We start from the raw sequence: 17,114 nt of genomic DNA on the forward strand, positions 1-17,114 counted from the left end.
GGAGCCTGGGTAGGCCACATTTGAGTGAGTAGCCCTGCAACCCCATGAGGCAGGTCACAACTCCACTCTCACAAATTTAGTCCAGTCAGAGGGGCGGGGCCAAACCTGAGCAGCGCTGCAATCCCGGAGCTGAGAGCCAAGCCCAGCCAGCCCCACAGCACAGCAGCTGCAGGAACCGCCCCTGTGGGGATGAGTGCTGGGCAGGATCCAGTGACCTGTGGGGCAGGTTCCGACCAAAACCACCACAGGGCCTCCACCCCCAGACTATTTACTGGGTCGTGACAGGCCATAAACATTTACAAATGGGTCCAAAAAGGTTGATCTTAGATGATATACATAGCCCTTATGTGAAACCAGCTGCAGAAAACCAACCCTTGTTTTCCCCATGAACGTTGGAAAAGTTGTCATAGTCAATGAAGCTGTGTACTACAGTGACGGGCGGCAGGATAAAACCGATAGAAAGAGAGCTAGATGACCAGGCTTGCAGAGCAAAGCTCTTGATATATCTAAATGTTATGCCTTAGGGGGGACAAATCAGATTAAGAACAGCTTCCAGGAGGGACTGAACAATTGCAGCCTCTCTGGGCATAGAGGAAGCATTGAACAAAGAATGAGGCCCAACTGGCGCCCTTCAGACTCAGTCAAGAAACAAAAACAACAGAGCGCCACGCCTGCAACAAGGATTTTCAGGAAAATAAGATTGTGATATGTACAGGGAAATTGGTGAAGAGTAAAACACCCTCAGCACACAGCTTTATATAATGACAGGTTTCAGAGTAGCAGCTGTGTTAGTCTGTCTTTTAGCTTTATATAATGCGTCTCTGTAGCAATCACAAAGGCATGGCTTGGCTGTCATGCCAGATTAGAACAGTGCCAAGTGCAGGGATGGGTTTCCATGCCACTGTGCCAGTGCGCATGTGACTCAGGGACCCCATTGCAGGGCATTACAATGGCACCTACACCATTCGCTATCTAAATGCCGTTGTGGCACAGGTTTCTCTTTAGAGACTGGGGGAGGGGCCACCAGCTGTGGCTCCCTGAATATAGGGCTGGTTCTATGCTGACCCCAACCTGGGGCTGAGCTAGTCTGCCTGGCTCTATGGAGGCACTTTTCTCTCTGCTTCTCTCCAGCTAGTAACCCTTTTGCTTCTGCTCTGCCTGTCAGGTGCTGTGGGGCTCCTCTGCCCATTCATTGGGCAGTGTTTGCTGCGGGGATGATCTGGACCAATGGCAAGGAGGCAGGCAGGCCCCTGGAACCAGCCCACCCAGGCGAATGGAGTTTTACCATTTCCTTTTCCCCACATTAAGCCAGAAGTCACCATTTTGCAGAGGGCTCTCATTGCTGGGTGTCTCCTGCAGGAGCCCTCTCAGGGCAAAGGGCATCAGGACAGCGTGCCTGGCTGAGGAACCATGGAGGGAAGCAGCCTAGCAAAGCTTCACGTTGAGAGGAGTCACAGGACAAGGGCTTCTGGGAGAAATTCCTCCTTCACAGAATCCCAGGCTCCATTCAGTGCTGAACTCCTGCCCAGGCCAAAGGCCCTGTGCTCCAATAAAGACAAGTGCAAAGTACTACAGTTAGGAAGGACCTATCAAATGCCCAGCTACAAATTGGAAATAACTGACTATGGGGTGTTACTGCTGAACAGGATCTGGGGGTTATAGTGGACCACAAACAGAGTATGAGTCAACGGTGTGATGCAGTTGTGAAAAGGGATAATATCATTCTGGGGCATATTAATAGCAGTGTCGTATGTAACACATGGGAGGGAATTGTTCTGTTCTACTCAGCACTGGTGAGGCCTCAACTGGAGTCCTGTGTCCTGTTCTGGGTGTGTTGAGCCAAGGGGTGGGGCTTGGAAACACTTAATGAAGCCACACCAGGTGCATAAGTATAACTGGTTTTATTGCTAAAGTATAATAACCTTTTTAGCCTTTACACGTTATTAAATACGTGCCTTTTAGCAAGCAAGCAAGAATTAATGCTCATGCCCCTTTTGCTACGGACAGTCCTGGACCCTCCAGCATTTTCTTGAGGGCTCATGCAGGCGCTGGTCCAGCATGGGGAATTCCTGGGCATCCACGAGGCCAGGGTTCGCAGGTGAGACTGTTCGTCTAAAGCAATTTGCATAGCCGTTTTTTATTTTATTTTTTTAAGAGGGGGCATGTACATTTACAATCAGGCTCTGGCAGGAAACACTACTGTTTTTTATTTCCACACTTAACCCTTTTAGGCCCTTTTTTTGTTTTGTTTAGTTGAGTGGCTGCAAGCCAGCCCGGCTGGTCAAAGCCCATTCACTACTTGCGCCCCCAAAACCATTCTGTAACAGGCGAAGGTAACTTGCAGTCAGCCCCAAGAGGGGGCTGCAAGGGAGATTTAGGTTAGATGTCAGGAAAAGCTTTCTAAGTCTAAGAGTAGCTAAGTTCTGGAACAGGATTCCCAGCGAGGTTGTGGAATCCCCATCATTGGAGGTTTTTAAGACCTAATAGGACAGCCGCCTGTCAGGGCTGATCTAGGTTTACTTGGTCCTGCCTCAGTGCAGGGGGCTGGACTGGATGACCTCTTGAGTTCCCTTTCAGCCTGACATCTCTATCATTCTAGGAGTCTCTGGATTGGGCCCTTCTCCACTCTCTCTGAAAAGAAAATGGTCCTGAGCCAAGATGACCACTGTAACAGGGTGCTGGCTGGCTATCTGTCTGCATTATACATAGAAAACAGCAACCATCTCCTTGATACACAATCCCCCCTCCCTTCAGCTCCCTTTATAAGCTTCCCATCATCCTCTGCGTTAAATCTGAGCTCTTCAACTTGGCATTCAAGGCCCTATTCACCTGAATCTCCCTCTGTCTCTTTGCTGTCAACCTTTCTGCCGCCTGCCCTCTGCCCAGACCCATCACTCGCTGCCCTCTCATGTCTTTCTCCCACACTCATCTCCATACTCATCCCAAGATGCCCCTGATTGCTGTGACTCCCTCCGCCGGTCCTTGTCCCTCTCGTGCAGGATCCTCCCCCAAACCACCTCTCCTGGCAGACCTAAATCTCCCTTGCTGCAGATTAATCCCATGACTTCTTGTCTTACCTTCAGTGGACATGGAGAACAATTGAGCCCCATCCTCTTTACAACAGCCCTGAACATATTAGAAGACCATTATCAGCTTCCCCCTCAGTCTTCTTTTCTCAAAACTAAACATGTCCAGATTTTTTTTTAAACCTTTCCTCATAGATCAGGCTGTCTAATGTTTTATCATTTTTGTTGCTCTCCTCTGGACTCTCTCCAGTTTGTCCACATCTTTCCTAAAGTGCAGCACCCAGAACAGGACACAAGACTCCACTCCTCCCCACTGAAACAAATCAACTCATATAAACCCCATGGAACTAGTGTGCAAGTCCCCCTTTGCCACCCACTTGCACTCCACTCTCCCTGGCTCTGCCTATTTAAAATGCAAGCTCCAGAGATGATCCATGCCTACTGATAGGGGGCACAGCCCTGGAACAGCTCGAGTCACGCATTCACCCCCAGCAGCCCCTCTGTCCCAGAAAGCAGCGCTCCCTACCTCCCAGAAAGCAGCAGCCCTTCCCTGCAGCTCCCAGCTGTTCCTCCTGCTTCTCTCTGCACAGCTTGCAGCTCGCCTCAGCTGCCCTGCAGGGATGGGGGCCAGGCGCACCATATGACCGAGCAATGGTGGGGGGCATGTGACCCTGAATGACCCTCCCCTGGTCTGATTGTCTCCCAGCACAGTGCCCAGCCCCCTGTGGGGGCTACATAAATAATTAACAATTCCGAATTCATAGAATCGTAGGACTGGAAGGGACCTCAAGAGGAGATCTAGTCCAGTTCCCCGCTCTCATGGCAGGACTAAGTATTATCTAGACCATCCCTGAGAGGTGTTTGTCTAACCTGCTCTTAAAAATCTTCAGCGATGGAGATTCCACAACCTTGCTAGGCAATTTATTTGAGTGCTTAACCACCCTGACAGTTAGGAAGTTTTTCCTAATGACCAACCTAAACCACCCTTGCTGCAATTTAAGCCCATTGCTTCTTGTCCTGTCTTTAGAGGTTAAGAACAATTGTTCTCTCTCCTCCTTGGAACAACCTTTTATGTACTTGAAAACTGTTATCATGTCCCCTCTCAGTTTTCTCTATTCCAGACTAAAAAAACCCAATTTTTTCAGTCTTCCCTTATAGGTCATGTTTTCTAGAACTTTAATAATTTTTGTTGCTCTTCTCTGGACTTTCTCCAATTTGTCCACATCTTCCCTGAAATGTGGCGCCCAGAATTGGACACAACACTCCAGTTGAGGCCTAATCAGCACGGAGTAGAGCAAAAGAATTACTTCTCGTGTCTTGTTTACAACACTCCTGCTAATACATCCCAGAATGATGTTTGCTTTTTTTGCAACAGAGTTACACTGTTGACTCATATTTAGCTTGTGGTCCACTCTGACCCCCACGTCCCTTTCCGTAGTACTCCTCCCTCATGCTCAACTAGTGATTAAACCAAACTCATCATTGGTTCCCTTGAAAGTCTGAGTGTCTGAAGGGAATGAGTCAAAGGCAAGGCCAACTGAATGGGTGTCACTGGGTGGATGGTCCATGCTTTGTCCTGGCTAGTTGTGGATGCAAAGCTACCTGGTGCAATTGGTTTTGGGTGAGATAGGGTCCAGACAGAGTGTGTGCAGGGCAGCTGCAGGGGGTGGGGTGTGGGGGAGTTCAGCACACCAGGGCGGAGGCAGTTTAACTAGTTAGTGGATTAAAGCAAAGAAAAAAATCTTCTCCTCGGGTTAAAAGGAAAAGATAAAACCAAGTCCAGCCCAGTCACAAATGAAAACCCCAGTGGTAGCTAGGGAGAGAAAAGTCCATTATGACCATCTTGTCTGACCTGCTGCATAACATAGGCCACAGAACCTCACTCAACAATTCTTGTATGAATCCCGTAACTTCTGATTGAGCTAAAAGGGTATCCAGTCTAGTCTTAAAGACCACAAGTGATGGAGACTCCATCATGTCCCTAGGTAAGTTTTTTCCAATAGCTAATTTACTCTCACATAACCATTTTTACCTCATTTCTAGTCTGAATTTGTCTAACTTCAAATTCCAGTCACTGGATCTTGATCTGTCTTTTCTGTTAAATTAGAGAGCCGTCTAGTATCAGACATCTCTTCCCTATGTAAGTACTTGCAGACAGTGATCAAATCACCTCTTCACCTTAACAGTATAAACAGAGCTTCTGTAGTCTCTCCATGTTCTCCAGACCTTCCATCAGTCTTGTAGCTCTTTTTTGAACCCTTTCCAGCTTTTCAACATCCTTTTTGAAGTGTGGACACCAGGGCCTTTCTGTTTCAATAATGTTCTCATTAATATTGTGTGCATTACCTCCCACCTCCCACTCACTATTCACCCTCTTAGCTACAGCATCGCACTGGGAGCTCGTCGTCATTTGTTTATCTGCCATGACCTCTGAAGCCTTTTCAGTTTCCTTGCTTTCCAGACTACGCTCCTATATTTTGTAAGTGTGGCCTACGTTCTTTGTTCTTTGACAGCCTCTGGCTATATCAAAACACACCTCTTTCAAATGAACTCACTTTACAAAGTGATCCAAGTCACTCTGTATTACTGATCAGTCCCTATCATTATTTACCACTCCAGCAATTTTCGTGTCATCTGCAAATTTAACCTGAGGGGAATTGCTGGGAAATAAATGATGCATTTTGAGCTAAGACTCCGATACCATGTCTCAGAAAATCTTAAAAATACAAATTGGTTTGAATCGAAGAGTGGAATGGACTGAAAACTGGCTGGAGGGTTGTATTACAGGAGTCCTCTATGCCTGTATATAGGCAAATGGTTCATAGGTGAGGTCATGGGGCTTAAGCATAGCTCCTGGGTTTTGCAGAACCTATAAAACTCATTGGCCCTGCTTCCTGGACAGCTCCTCGTGGAGCTCTTAACTCAGTATCAAATGTGAAAGAGTTTTTACTGCTTTAACTCATTGTTGTGGCTCACCAGAGGCACCGGGTTACTTCAGAAATCGTTGTGAATGGCCTTACCTGACCTGTTGTGAGGCGGCTGCACAGGCTGCCTGAGTAGCACCTGTGCAAAGTATGAAATGGGTAAGACTGGACAAAGAAAGCAGGGTAATCAGAGCGGACACTGAAGGCAGCAAGGAGTTAGTGCTGCTTTCAAATCTGTCAGCACCTACAGCTAGCAGGTGAAACATGGCAAGCTGTAATAAACTGCTTGGAAATACTTGGTGGCTAAAAGGCGTGTCATCTGCGAGAGCATGTTTTCAGTACAGCTGATCAGAATGAAACTAACACTCACGGCCCACTGTTCTAAACGGCAAGGTACTGAGTTGTGGAGAGGTGTAATATCTGTTAGGCAGAGTGAGCAGCATTGATTACATTCATGGGAGATATTAAATTGGGTGATGTTGGAAATGCTTTGGAGGGCAGAGGCAGTCTGCCCCAGAACATAATGATCAGGACTTTGGTCAAGGAAAAAAAAGGGAAATTGAACCAGGATAAATGCAAACAACTCTGTAGAATGACCCAACTCATTGGCAGGGAATAGGAGTAGGGTGACCAGATGTCCCGATTTTCTAGGGACAGTCCTGATTGTTGGGTCTTTTTCTCACATAGGCACCTATTACCCCCCACCTCCTGTCCCAGTTTTTGACACTTGCTATCTGGTCAGCCTAAGTAGGAGGGAGATGCTTAGAAAGCAGGATGCCAGAAGAGCCTGTGGGGGGACAGGGACTAATGATCAGTATATTAGATGTGAGGTAGCAACATACTATGGCAGCAGAACAAGCCACTATGAGTCGGGGCTGCAAAATGGCAATAAAATGAGCCTTCTGGGGTGTTTGTTAGGAGAGATTTAAATAGTGAAATGTAAGTGGTTTGCTTGGACCTGACTCTATACTCAGATTGTCCCACTATAGCTTGGTCAGCTAGAGATGCTATTTTTTAATTGATACAGTTATACCAGTACAGGCCCTGGTGTGGACACAGCTCTCCTGGAATAGAGGTGCCTGATTCTGGGAGAGCTCATTCCCCTTCCCTGACAGGTATCTGCTATCCTGTAATAACCCCCTTTATACTGACATAACTGCATCCACATTATGGGAGTTGTGCTGCTAGGACTACACTGGTGTGGAGAGAGCAGGACAACCTGTAAGTGGAGACAAGGCCTTAGCCAATGCCTGAGAACGGGCGAGGAATGGTCCTTAAGTATCTGCGGGGGGAGTGCCAAAGGAGGAGAGGAATTTGCTGAGAGGCTGATGGGGGATGCAATGTAAATCGGGGTCACAGGATGAAATTAGGAAAAGGTAAATGTCAGGAAAATCTTCCCAGTGGGGAGGTCTGACTGACAGGAACCATCTCCCAACAGGAGGGGGAAGAGTCCCATTCCTAAGGGTATGTCTACACTACGAAATTAGGTCAAATTTATAGAAGTCGTTTTTGTAGAAAGCGTTTTTATACAGTCGAGTGTGTCCCCCCCCCACAAATGCTCTAAGTGCATGTAGTCGGCGGACTGTGTCCACAGTACCGAGGCAACCGTCGACTTCCGGAGCTCTGCACTGTGGGTAGCTATCCCACAGTTCCCACAGTCTCCACCGCCCATTTGAATTCTGGGTAGAAATCCCAGTGCCTGATGGGGCTAAAACATTGTCGCGGGTGGTTCTGGGTACATATCATCAGGCCCCCGTTCCCTCCCTCCCTCCGTAAAAGCAAGGGCAGAATATTGTTTTGCGCCTTTTTTCTTGAGTTACGTGTGCAGATGCCATACCACGGCAAGCATGGAGCCCGCTCAGCTAACCGTCACCATATGTCTCCTGGGTGCTGGCGGATGTGGTACTGCATTGCTACACAGCAGCAGTTTATTGCCTTTTGGCAACAGACAGTGCAGTATGACTGGTAGCTGTTGTCGACATAGTCCTGGGTGCTTTTTTAACCAGGTGCCTGGGCAAACATGGGAGTGACTCAGCCAGGTCATTTCCTTTGTTTCGTCTCATGGCGATTGAGTCCTACCGGCAGTGCACTGTCTTTTAATCTGCAGCCAGCAGAGGATGATGGCCAGCAGTCATACTGCACCGTCTTCTGCCGAGCACCAAGGAGGTGACGATGGCTAGCGGTCGTACTGCACAGTTTGCTGCCAGCAAGATGTATAAAGATAGATGAAGTGGCTCAAAACAAGAAATAGACCAGATTTGTTTTGTATTCATTTTCTCCTCCCTCCCGCCCTCTCTCCCTCTGTGAAATCGACGGCCTGCTAAACCCAGTTTTGAGTTCTATCCTTGAGATTTTGAGTTCTATCCTTGAGGCGGCCATTCCGTTTCTCGCAAAGCTACCCCCTTTGTTGATTTTAATTCCCTGTAAGCCAACCCTGTAAGCCATGTCGTCAGTCGCCCCTCCCTCCGTCAGGGCAACAGCAGACAATCGTTCTGCGCCTTTTTTCTGTGCAGACGCCATACCACGGCAAGCCTGGAGCCTGCTCAGATCACTTTGGCAATTAGGAGCACATTAAACACCACACACATTATCCAGCAGTATATGCAGCACCAGAACCTGGCAAAGCGAAACCAGGCAAGTAGGCGACGTCAGTGCGGTTACGAGAGTGATGAGGACATGGACACAGACTTCTCTCAAAGCACATGCCCTGGCAATGTGGGCATCATGGTGCTAATGGGGCAGGCTCATGCGGTGGAATGCTGATTCTGGGCCCGGGAAACAAGCACAGACTGGTGGGACGGCATAGTGTTGCAGGTCTGGGATGATTCCCAGTGACTGCGAAACTTTCGCATGAGTAAGGGCACTTTCATGGAACTTTGTGACTTGCTTTCCCCTGCCCTGAGGTGCAAGAATACCAAGATGAGAGCAGCCCTCACAGTTGAGAAGCGAGTGGCAATAGCCCTGTGGAAGCTTGCAACACCAGACAGCTACCGGTCAGTCGGGAATCAATTTAGAGTGGGCAAATCTACTGTGGAGGGCTGCTGTGATGCAAGTAGCCAACGCAATCAAAGATCTGCTGATATCAAGGGTTGTGACCCTGGGAAATGTGCAGGTCATAGTGGATGGCTTTGCTGCAATGGGATTCCCTAACTGTGGTGGGGCCATAGACGGAACCCATATCCCTATCTTGGCACCGGAGCACCAAGCCAGCGAGTACATAAACCGCAAGGGGTACTTTTCAATAGTGCTGTAAGCACCGGGTGGATCACAAGGGACGTTTCACCAACATCAACGTGGGATGGCTGGGAAAGGTACATGACGCTCACATCTTCAGGAACTCTGGTCTGTTTGAACAGCTACAGGAAGGGACTTTCTTCCCAGACCAGAAAATAACCGTTGGGGATGTTGAAATGCCTATAGTTATCCTTGGGGACCGAGCCTACCCCTTAATGCCATAGCTCATGAAGCCATACATAGGCAGCCTGGAGAGTAGTCAGGAGCTGTTCAATTACAGGATGAGCAAGTGCAGAATGGTGGTAGAATGTGCATTTGGACGTTTAAAAGCGTGCTGGCGCAGTTTACTGACTCAGTTAGACCTCAGCAAAACCAATATTCCCACTGTTATTACTGCTTGCTGTGCACTCCACAATATCTGTGAGAGTAAGAGGGAGACATTTATGGCGGGGTGGGAGGTTGAGGCAAATTGCCTGGCTGCTGGTTACGCACAGCCAGACACCAGGGCAGTTAGAAGAGCACAGGAGGATGCGGTGCACATCAGAGAAGCTTTGAAAACCAGTTTCATGACTGGCCAGGCTACAGTGTGAAAGTTCTGTTTGTTTCTCCTTGACGAAACCCCCCGCCCCTTGGTTCACTCTACTTCCCTGTGAGCTAACCACCCTCCCCACCTCCCTTCGATCACTGCTTGCACAGGCAATAAAGTCATTGTTGCTTCACATTCATGCATTTTTTATTAATTCATCACACAAATAGGGGGATAATTACCAAGGTAGCCCAGGAGGGGTGGTGGAGGAGGGAAGGATAAGGCCACACAGCACTTTAAAAGTTTAAAACTTATTGAATGCCAGCCTTCTGTTACTTGGACAATCCTCTGGGGTGGAGTGGCTGGGTGGCCGGAGACCCCCCCACCACGTTTTTGGGTGTCTGGGTGAGGAGGCTATGGAACTTGGGGAGGAGGGAGGTTGGTTACACAGGGGCTGTAGCGGCAGTCTGTGCTCCTGCTGCCTTTCCTGCAGCTCAGCCATACGCTGGAGCATATTAGTTTGATCCTCCAGCAGCCTCAGCATTGAATCCTGCCTCCTCTCATCACGCTGCCGCCACCTTTCAGCTTCAGCCCTCTCTTCAGCCCACCACTTACTCTCTTCAGCCCGCCACCTCTTCTCTGGGTCATTTTGTGCTTTCCTGCACTCTGACATTGTCTGCCTCCATGCATTCGTCTGTGCTCTGTTAGTGTGGGAGGACAGCATGAGCTCAGAGAACATTTCATCACGAGTGCATTTTTTTCACCTTCTAATCTTCGCTAGCCTCTGGGAAGGAGAAGATCCTGTGATCCTTGAAACACATGCAGCTGGTGGAGAAAAAAAAGGAACAGTGGTATTTAAAAAGACACATTTTATAGAACAATGGGTACACTCTTTCATGGTAAACCTTGCTGTTAACATTACAAACATAGCACATGTGCTTTCGTTACAATGTCACATTTTGCCTCCCCCCCCACGTGGCTAACAGCGGGCAACATTTCTGTTCAGTCATAGGCAAACAGCCCAGCAGGAACGGGCACCTCTGAATGTCCCCTTAAGAAAAGCACCCTATTTCAATCAGGTGACCATGAATGATATCACTCTCCTGAGGATAATACAGAGAGATAAAGGACGGATGTTGTTTGAATGCCAGCAAACATACACTGCAATGCTTTGTTCTACAATGATTCCCGAGTACATGCTACTGGCCTGGAGTGGTAAAGTGTCCTACCATGGTGGATGAAATAAGGCTGCCCTCCCCAGAAACCTTTTGCAAAGGCTTTGGGAGTATATCCAGGAGAGCCACGAATGCCGGGGCAAATTAATCATTAAACATGCTGGCTTTTAAACCTTGTATAGTATTTTAAAAGTACACTCACCTAGTGCAAAGTCAGGCTCGTTGTTACACAAGAACGGGGGCACCATTTAGGGAGGGGGGTCCCCCTCCCCAGGATTGGTGGCTCAGGCTTCTGTCTGAACTTAGAGACAGCATGGCCACACACTCTGTCTCTCTCTTCCCCCGCCACACACATGCACACTCCTGTCACACATTCACCCCTCATCCCCTGCAGACACACCCTTCAATTGCAAAGTGGTTGGCAATCTAGTAGGATACCCATAGAACAATGGGGTTGAGAAACCTGCCTCACATGACGCTGCCCCAAGAGGTATTTCAATCCCTCTCCAAAGCACCCTCCAGCCAGTTGCACAGTGAGATAGCTACCCACGCTACACTGCTCTCTGGGTCAGTGCAAGAGCTGCTGGTGTGGATATGCTCGTCCAACACAAGGAACATAGTGTGGACATGCAACAGTGGTTTAATTAAAGTAGCATAACTTTTGTTGACAAAACTCTGTAGTGTAGACAAGGCCTTAATGAGGTTCCCAAATGCCCCCTCTGGTGGCTGAGAGCCTGTGCGCCCAATTAGAAACACCCCCTGCAACCAGCAGCAGCACTAGCAGCCCAGGGACCAGAGGGGCATTCAAAGCACTTCATATGGGTAAATAGCTCCTTGTGTAAGCGGAGGAATAGTCACGCTCTTGTGGGGAACTTTCCTGGCTTCTGCACTACCCCGGTGAAGTGGGCTAGTGAAAGGATCTGAGTCCTCGCTCCCACTTCCTTTACCCAGTGGCCTCCCTGCCCTTGCAGACTCCCCTTCCACTCTCCTGTCTGGCAGAGTCCTCGTAACCCCAACAAGGCTGGGCCCAGGATTCCTGGGGGGCTCGACCCCCAACCCTGCTGTGGTCACCTAGGACAGGGGCTAGGGTGTCCCCACTCCGGGGTACTCTCTCTGCACTGGGCACTTCTCTGACCCACTGACCATTACATACAATTTAAAGCAAATGCAAGCTATTTAATCAACAATTAATTTTAAAAAGAATAAGGAAAAATGGGAAGGTTAAAGGAAACACATCAGCTCACTCTGTGGCAGGGAACATCACAAACCGTGTCTCTGGAATGTCAGGGCAGTTCACAGTCTGTTCCTTGTAAATCCCAGGCCTTCTTCTCATGCCCTGGCTGTGCTGCAGGGATGCTGTGGGTTGGACACTTGCTCTGGTGGTGGCCACATGCTCTCAGGCTCTAAGTGGTAGGACCCTTCTTCCCAGTGTCGCCCCTGCCCTGTCGGGGTTATGATCCAAGCCTGGCCTGCAGAGCCCCTTGGCTGAGGCATCTCCCTGTGCTGGGCCTGCTGCCCAGGGTCCCCCTCGGTCTCCCCAGCTGCTCACTGCACCCAGCCCCAGACTGCTTCAGCCCCAGCTGCGCCGCTCTGTCTCAGCACTGCTGCTGCTGCTCTGCCTCCAGCTCCCTGGGCTGCTTCTTTGGCCCCTCTAGCTCTGGTTGCTGCAGCTCTGCTCCCAGGACAGGTCTGCTCTGCAGGCTGCTTCTGTGACTCTGCTCCCAGCACTGATCTGCTTCCTGGGCTGCTTTTCTGGCCCCTCTGGCTCTGGTCTGCAGCTCTCCTCCCAGGGCAAGCCTGCTCTCTCTGGGCTGTGCCTCTGGCTTTGGGGCTGCAGCTCTGCTCCCAGGACAGGGTCTGCTTTCTCTGGGCTGCTTTTCTCGTCCCTCTGGATCTGGCACAGCTCTGCTCCCCAGCTTAGCTTGGGCCCCTGCTTTCTCCTTACCTCGGCCCCACTCTGTCTGACCCAGGCAAATCCAGCTCAAACAGAGGACAGGACCTCCCTGGCCTCCTGACTCTCTGATTAGCCTGCCATTCAGGCTGACCTGGAGCATTGACCTCTCCTCATTGTTCCTGGGGACTATCAGACTCAGGGTCCTGGTTTCCTATAGACCCTTCCCTTTTTAGTACTGGGAGCTAGCCAACAAAACAGCCCCACTGAATATTAGTAAGGGGGCAACAGTCCCCTTACACTTGTCACCTAGCTGATAGGATGAGAGCCAGGAGAGAGCAGTCTCTGGTGAGCTTTGGCTGAGAGAAGAAGTCTCCCCCATAAAGCTGATCAGTTTTATTTTCAGTGTAACAGTCAGTGCTTCCCTTAGACATTTCAGTTGCTCCTTGCAGCCCAGTGGGCCAGCTTGCCTTTATTATATTTACTGTTTTGCATTATATTCAGCAGTAATGCGAGAAACCTACAGGCCTGTATCGTGTAAAACATTAACTTCAGCAAGTTGGCATAAAGCTTGAGGTCTATGAACTTTGAACAGATCTGTTGAGCCATTTATCTGTGCAAAACTTAACACCCCAAGTATTTGGGGAGCTGAAAATAGAGTTTAAGGGGAAGTTCTGACCACAGATACATGAGTCAACCACAGAAGGGTCCTGGCAATGAACTGCTGTACATAATAGGTACATGATATACATCTAAGGCTAACCTGTTTGCTTGCTTATATGTCTTTTCTTATCAGTTTCTTATTTTCTTAGGGGTTTGATTATTTGTTTTATTATAATAGGTTTATAGATTTATATTAGAGTATATTTGGGCTGTAACACAGCTGTTGTTTGTTGAGCTAAGGCAAGGTTAGCACACATATGTTTGGGACCTTTCTCCTAGATAAACAACAAGGAGTCCAGTGGCACCTTGAAGACAAACACATTCATTTGGGCATAAGCTTTCGTGGGTAAAAAACTCACTTCTTCAGATGCATCAAGATAGATGGTGGTGAGCTAAAGCATAAGGTCCATGTATGGCTGTGTTATAGAGGATGCGTTAAAGCAGGTTGGCATAGGGGCTTTCCTAAGTTCATACCCTTTTCATAGAATCATAGAATATCAGGGCAGGGACCTCAGGAGATCATCTAGTCCAACCCCCTGCTCAAAGCAGGACCAATCCCCAGTTTTTGCCCCCGATCCCTAAATGGCCCCTTCAAGGATTGAACTCACAACCCTGGGTTTAGCAGGCTAATGCTCAAACCACTGAGCATTCCCTTCCTCCCCAAAAGCCAGCTTTATAGCACCACTGCCTGAGCCATCTATTCATTATCATAATCTTGTTTTGCCTTCATTCTCCTCCTCCAGGGACAGGTAGAATCCCACTGAAGATCACCTGAGCCTCCATTTCCTTAAGTATCTTCTCTAGTCTGGCATAGTCTTCCTGGATGTGTTCCAGTGAGAATCTAGCTGTGTCATTTAGGTACCCCACAACTTGGAAAGAACCAAAATAAACAGTGAGGACAGAAATAACAAATGTGATATCTAATCACAAAAGGGCTATGGTAACGAATGGGCGTACATGATAATAAGTTGAGATCATTGATTTACTAACCTATAGGAAAAAAACACTCCAACATTAGTAAGGTAAGGAAAGACAAATAAAGAAAAGGCAAAAGTCTCCTACTGAATATGCATCAAATATAGTGGCATCAGCGTAACGTATTATAAAAGTGGCATCCCAGCCTATGGGCGGTAGGAGAGAGAGATGTAGTCCTTGGGAGGAACCAGAATGATGGCCATTGGTGATGATGGGGAAGCTGATGGTGCTGAGGAAGATGATGGCTAACGTTTCATGTTGTTCTACAAGGGATGGTATGAGTATATGGATGTGCAGATGTACTTTCTGTAGTATCTCTATCTACCTTACTGAGTTGGGGTGTTTGTGACTGTGCTAAATGTATTAATAAACAACTATATTTGTAAACATAAAAGAGTTCCTATAGTGTGAGTGTTGCAACTGTGCACATTGGGGTTCCCAACTATATAATAATTTGAATAATACTGGGCCTGGTCTTAGGGCAAGAACCTGTCAACCCTCAAAGTGATAACTGGGGATTCTTAAGTAATCAATTTAATAAATACATAATCTAAAGATCAGGCAACATCCTGATGGAAATCAGAGGAAGTTTTATTGTATATACCTCTGCTTCTCAATCAGGAAATAAAAATGGTTCCTTTCTTGAATTAGTCTATGGACCCCTGGGACTTTTTTTTTTAATAATTCCTGGAGTGCTCTTAATCCTACCAGGTTATTACAGCCTTAGAACAGGTCTCTTTACTAACTTCCTTAATATATGATGTCATAAATATAAAGGGAAGGGTAACCACCTTTCTGTATACAGAACTATAAAATCCCTCCTGGCCAGAGGCAAAACCCTTTCACCTGTAAAGGGTTAAGAAGCTAGAATAACCTCACTGGCACCTGACCAAAATGACCAATGAGGAGACAAGATACTTTCAAAGCTGGAGGGGGGCGGGAACAAAGGGTCTGTCTGTCTATGTGATGCTTTTGCCGGGAACAGAACAGGAATGGAGTATTAGAACTTGTTAGTAAGTAATCTAGCTAGAAATGCGTTAGATTCCCTTTTGTTTAAATGGCTGGTAAATAAGCTGTGCTGAATGGAATGTATATTCCTGTTTTTGTGTCTTTTTGTAACTTAAGGTTTTGCCTAGAGGGATTCTCTGTGTTTTGAGTCTGATTACCCTGTAAGGTATTTATCATCCTGATTTTACAGAGGTGATTCTTTTACTTTTTCTTCAATTAAAATTCTTCTTTTAAGATCCTGATTGCTTTTTCATTGTTCTTAAGATTCAAGGTTTTGGGTCTGTGTTCACCTATGCAAATTGGTAAGGATTTTTATCAAGCCTTCCCCAGGAAAGGGGGTGTAGGACTTGGGGGGATATTTTGGGGGGAAGACATCTCCAAGTGGGCTCTTTCCCTGTTCTTTGTTTAACATGCTTGGTGGTGGCAGCATAGGGTTCAAGGACAAGGCAAAATTTGTATCTTGAGGAAGTTTTTAACCTAAGCTGGTAAGAATAAGCTTTGGGGGTGGTTCATGCAGGTCCCCACATCTGTACCCTAGAGTTCAGAGAGGGGAAGGAACCTTGACCTATGAGTATGCACTTGAAAATGACATTATTTTAGAGGAAAAATTTTCTTAACATTTAAAACATATAGTGTCATATTACATTTTCATTAAGATAAAGTTAAGAATCATCCAGTTGGGTCACAGTAGATACACAATCAGGCTTTCTATATTACATTCTAAAACTGAACAGTTTCCAGAGGCTAAAATAGGTTTTTAGATCAGTCATTTGTAAATGCAAGTTCAATTTTTAAATTTGTTTTGGTGTTTTGAATCTTTACCTTGAGTAGCTTGAACTGGCACACATTTTCATTTGTGCTGGAGAAATATCAAATGCATTATACAAATAGATTACAATGTTTAAGACTTTATTTCTATTTACTGAGTTACCTAGTAAGAAAAGGAAACACGTTGGAATCAGAAAAAGTGATAACTTTTTTATCTACTGTAAATACACCTTCAGGTGTCTTAGAGCTGATTGGCCAACATGGGTTTCCTATCTATTGTAATATTTTCTTTCCAAACATCACTTTAAAAGTTTTTTCTCTTTCCTTTTTTTTAGGCTGGTGTCACCATGCCTCAGTGGGTCACAACTGAGAATACCAAATTCAGGACAAGCTGCTGGGGAAAAGGGCAGAACCACCCTGGTTATTCTTCCATGAGATATACCAAACCAGCAACAAAAGTAAACGTCTGTCTCACCACACTGGCTAACAAGAAGTCAGAAATGCAGCCTCCTTGGGCAGTCCAGTCTGGATTCAACACCCAGACACTAAACTTAATGATGAGTAGTTATTTAAAACCAGTTTCATCAACCAAAGGGTCCTCCTGATCCCAAAGGAGCAGCCACATATGATCACTCTCCTTACAGTGTGTATGATAAACCCATTGTTTCATGTTCTCTGTGTGTGTGTGTGTATATAAATCTCTCCTCTGCTTTTTCCACCAAATGCATCCGATGAAATGAGCTGTAGCTCACGAAAGCTTATGCTCTAATAAATTTGTTAGTCTCTAAGGTGCCACGGGTACTCCTTTTCTTTTTGCGAATACAGACTAACACGGCTGCTACTCTGAAACAGGTCAATATATAACTCAGATCTTACCCAATAATCACGTGGTTGCCAATCCTTTAGTATCTAATATCTAAAGGT

This window comes from Dermochelys coriacea, chromosome 10, assembly GCF_009764565.3.
Source record: "Dermochelys coriacea isolate rDerCor1 chromosome 10, rDerCor1.pri.v4, whole genome shotgun sequence".
NCBI lineage: Eukaryota > Metazoa > Chordata > Testudines > Dermochelyidae > Dermochelys > Dermochelys coriacea.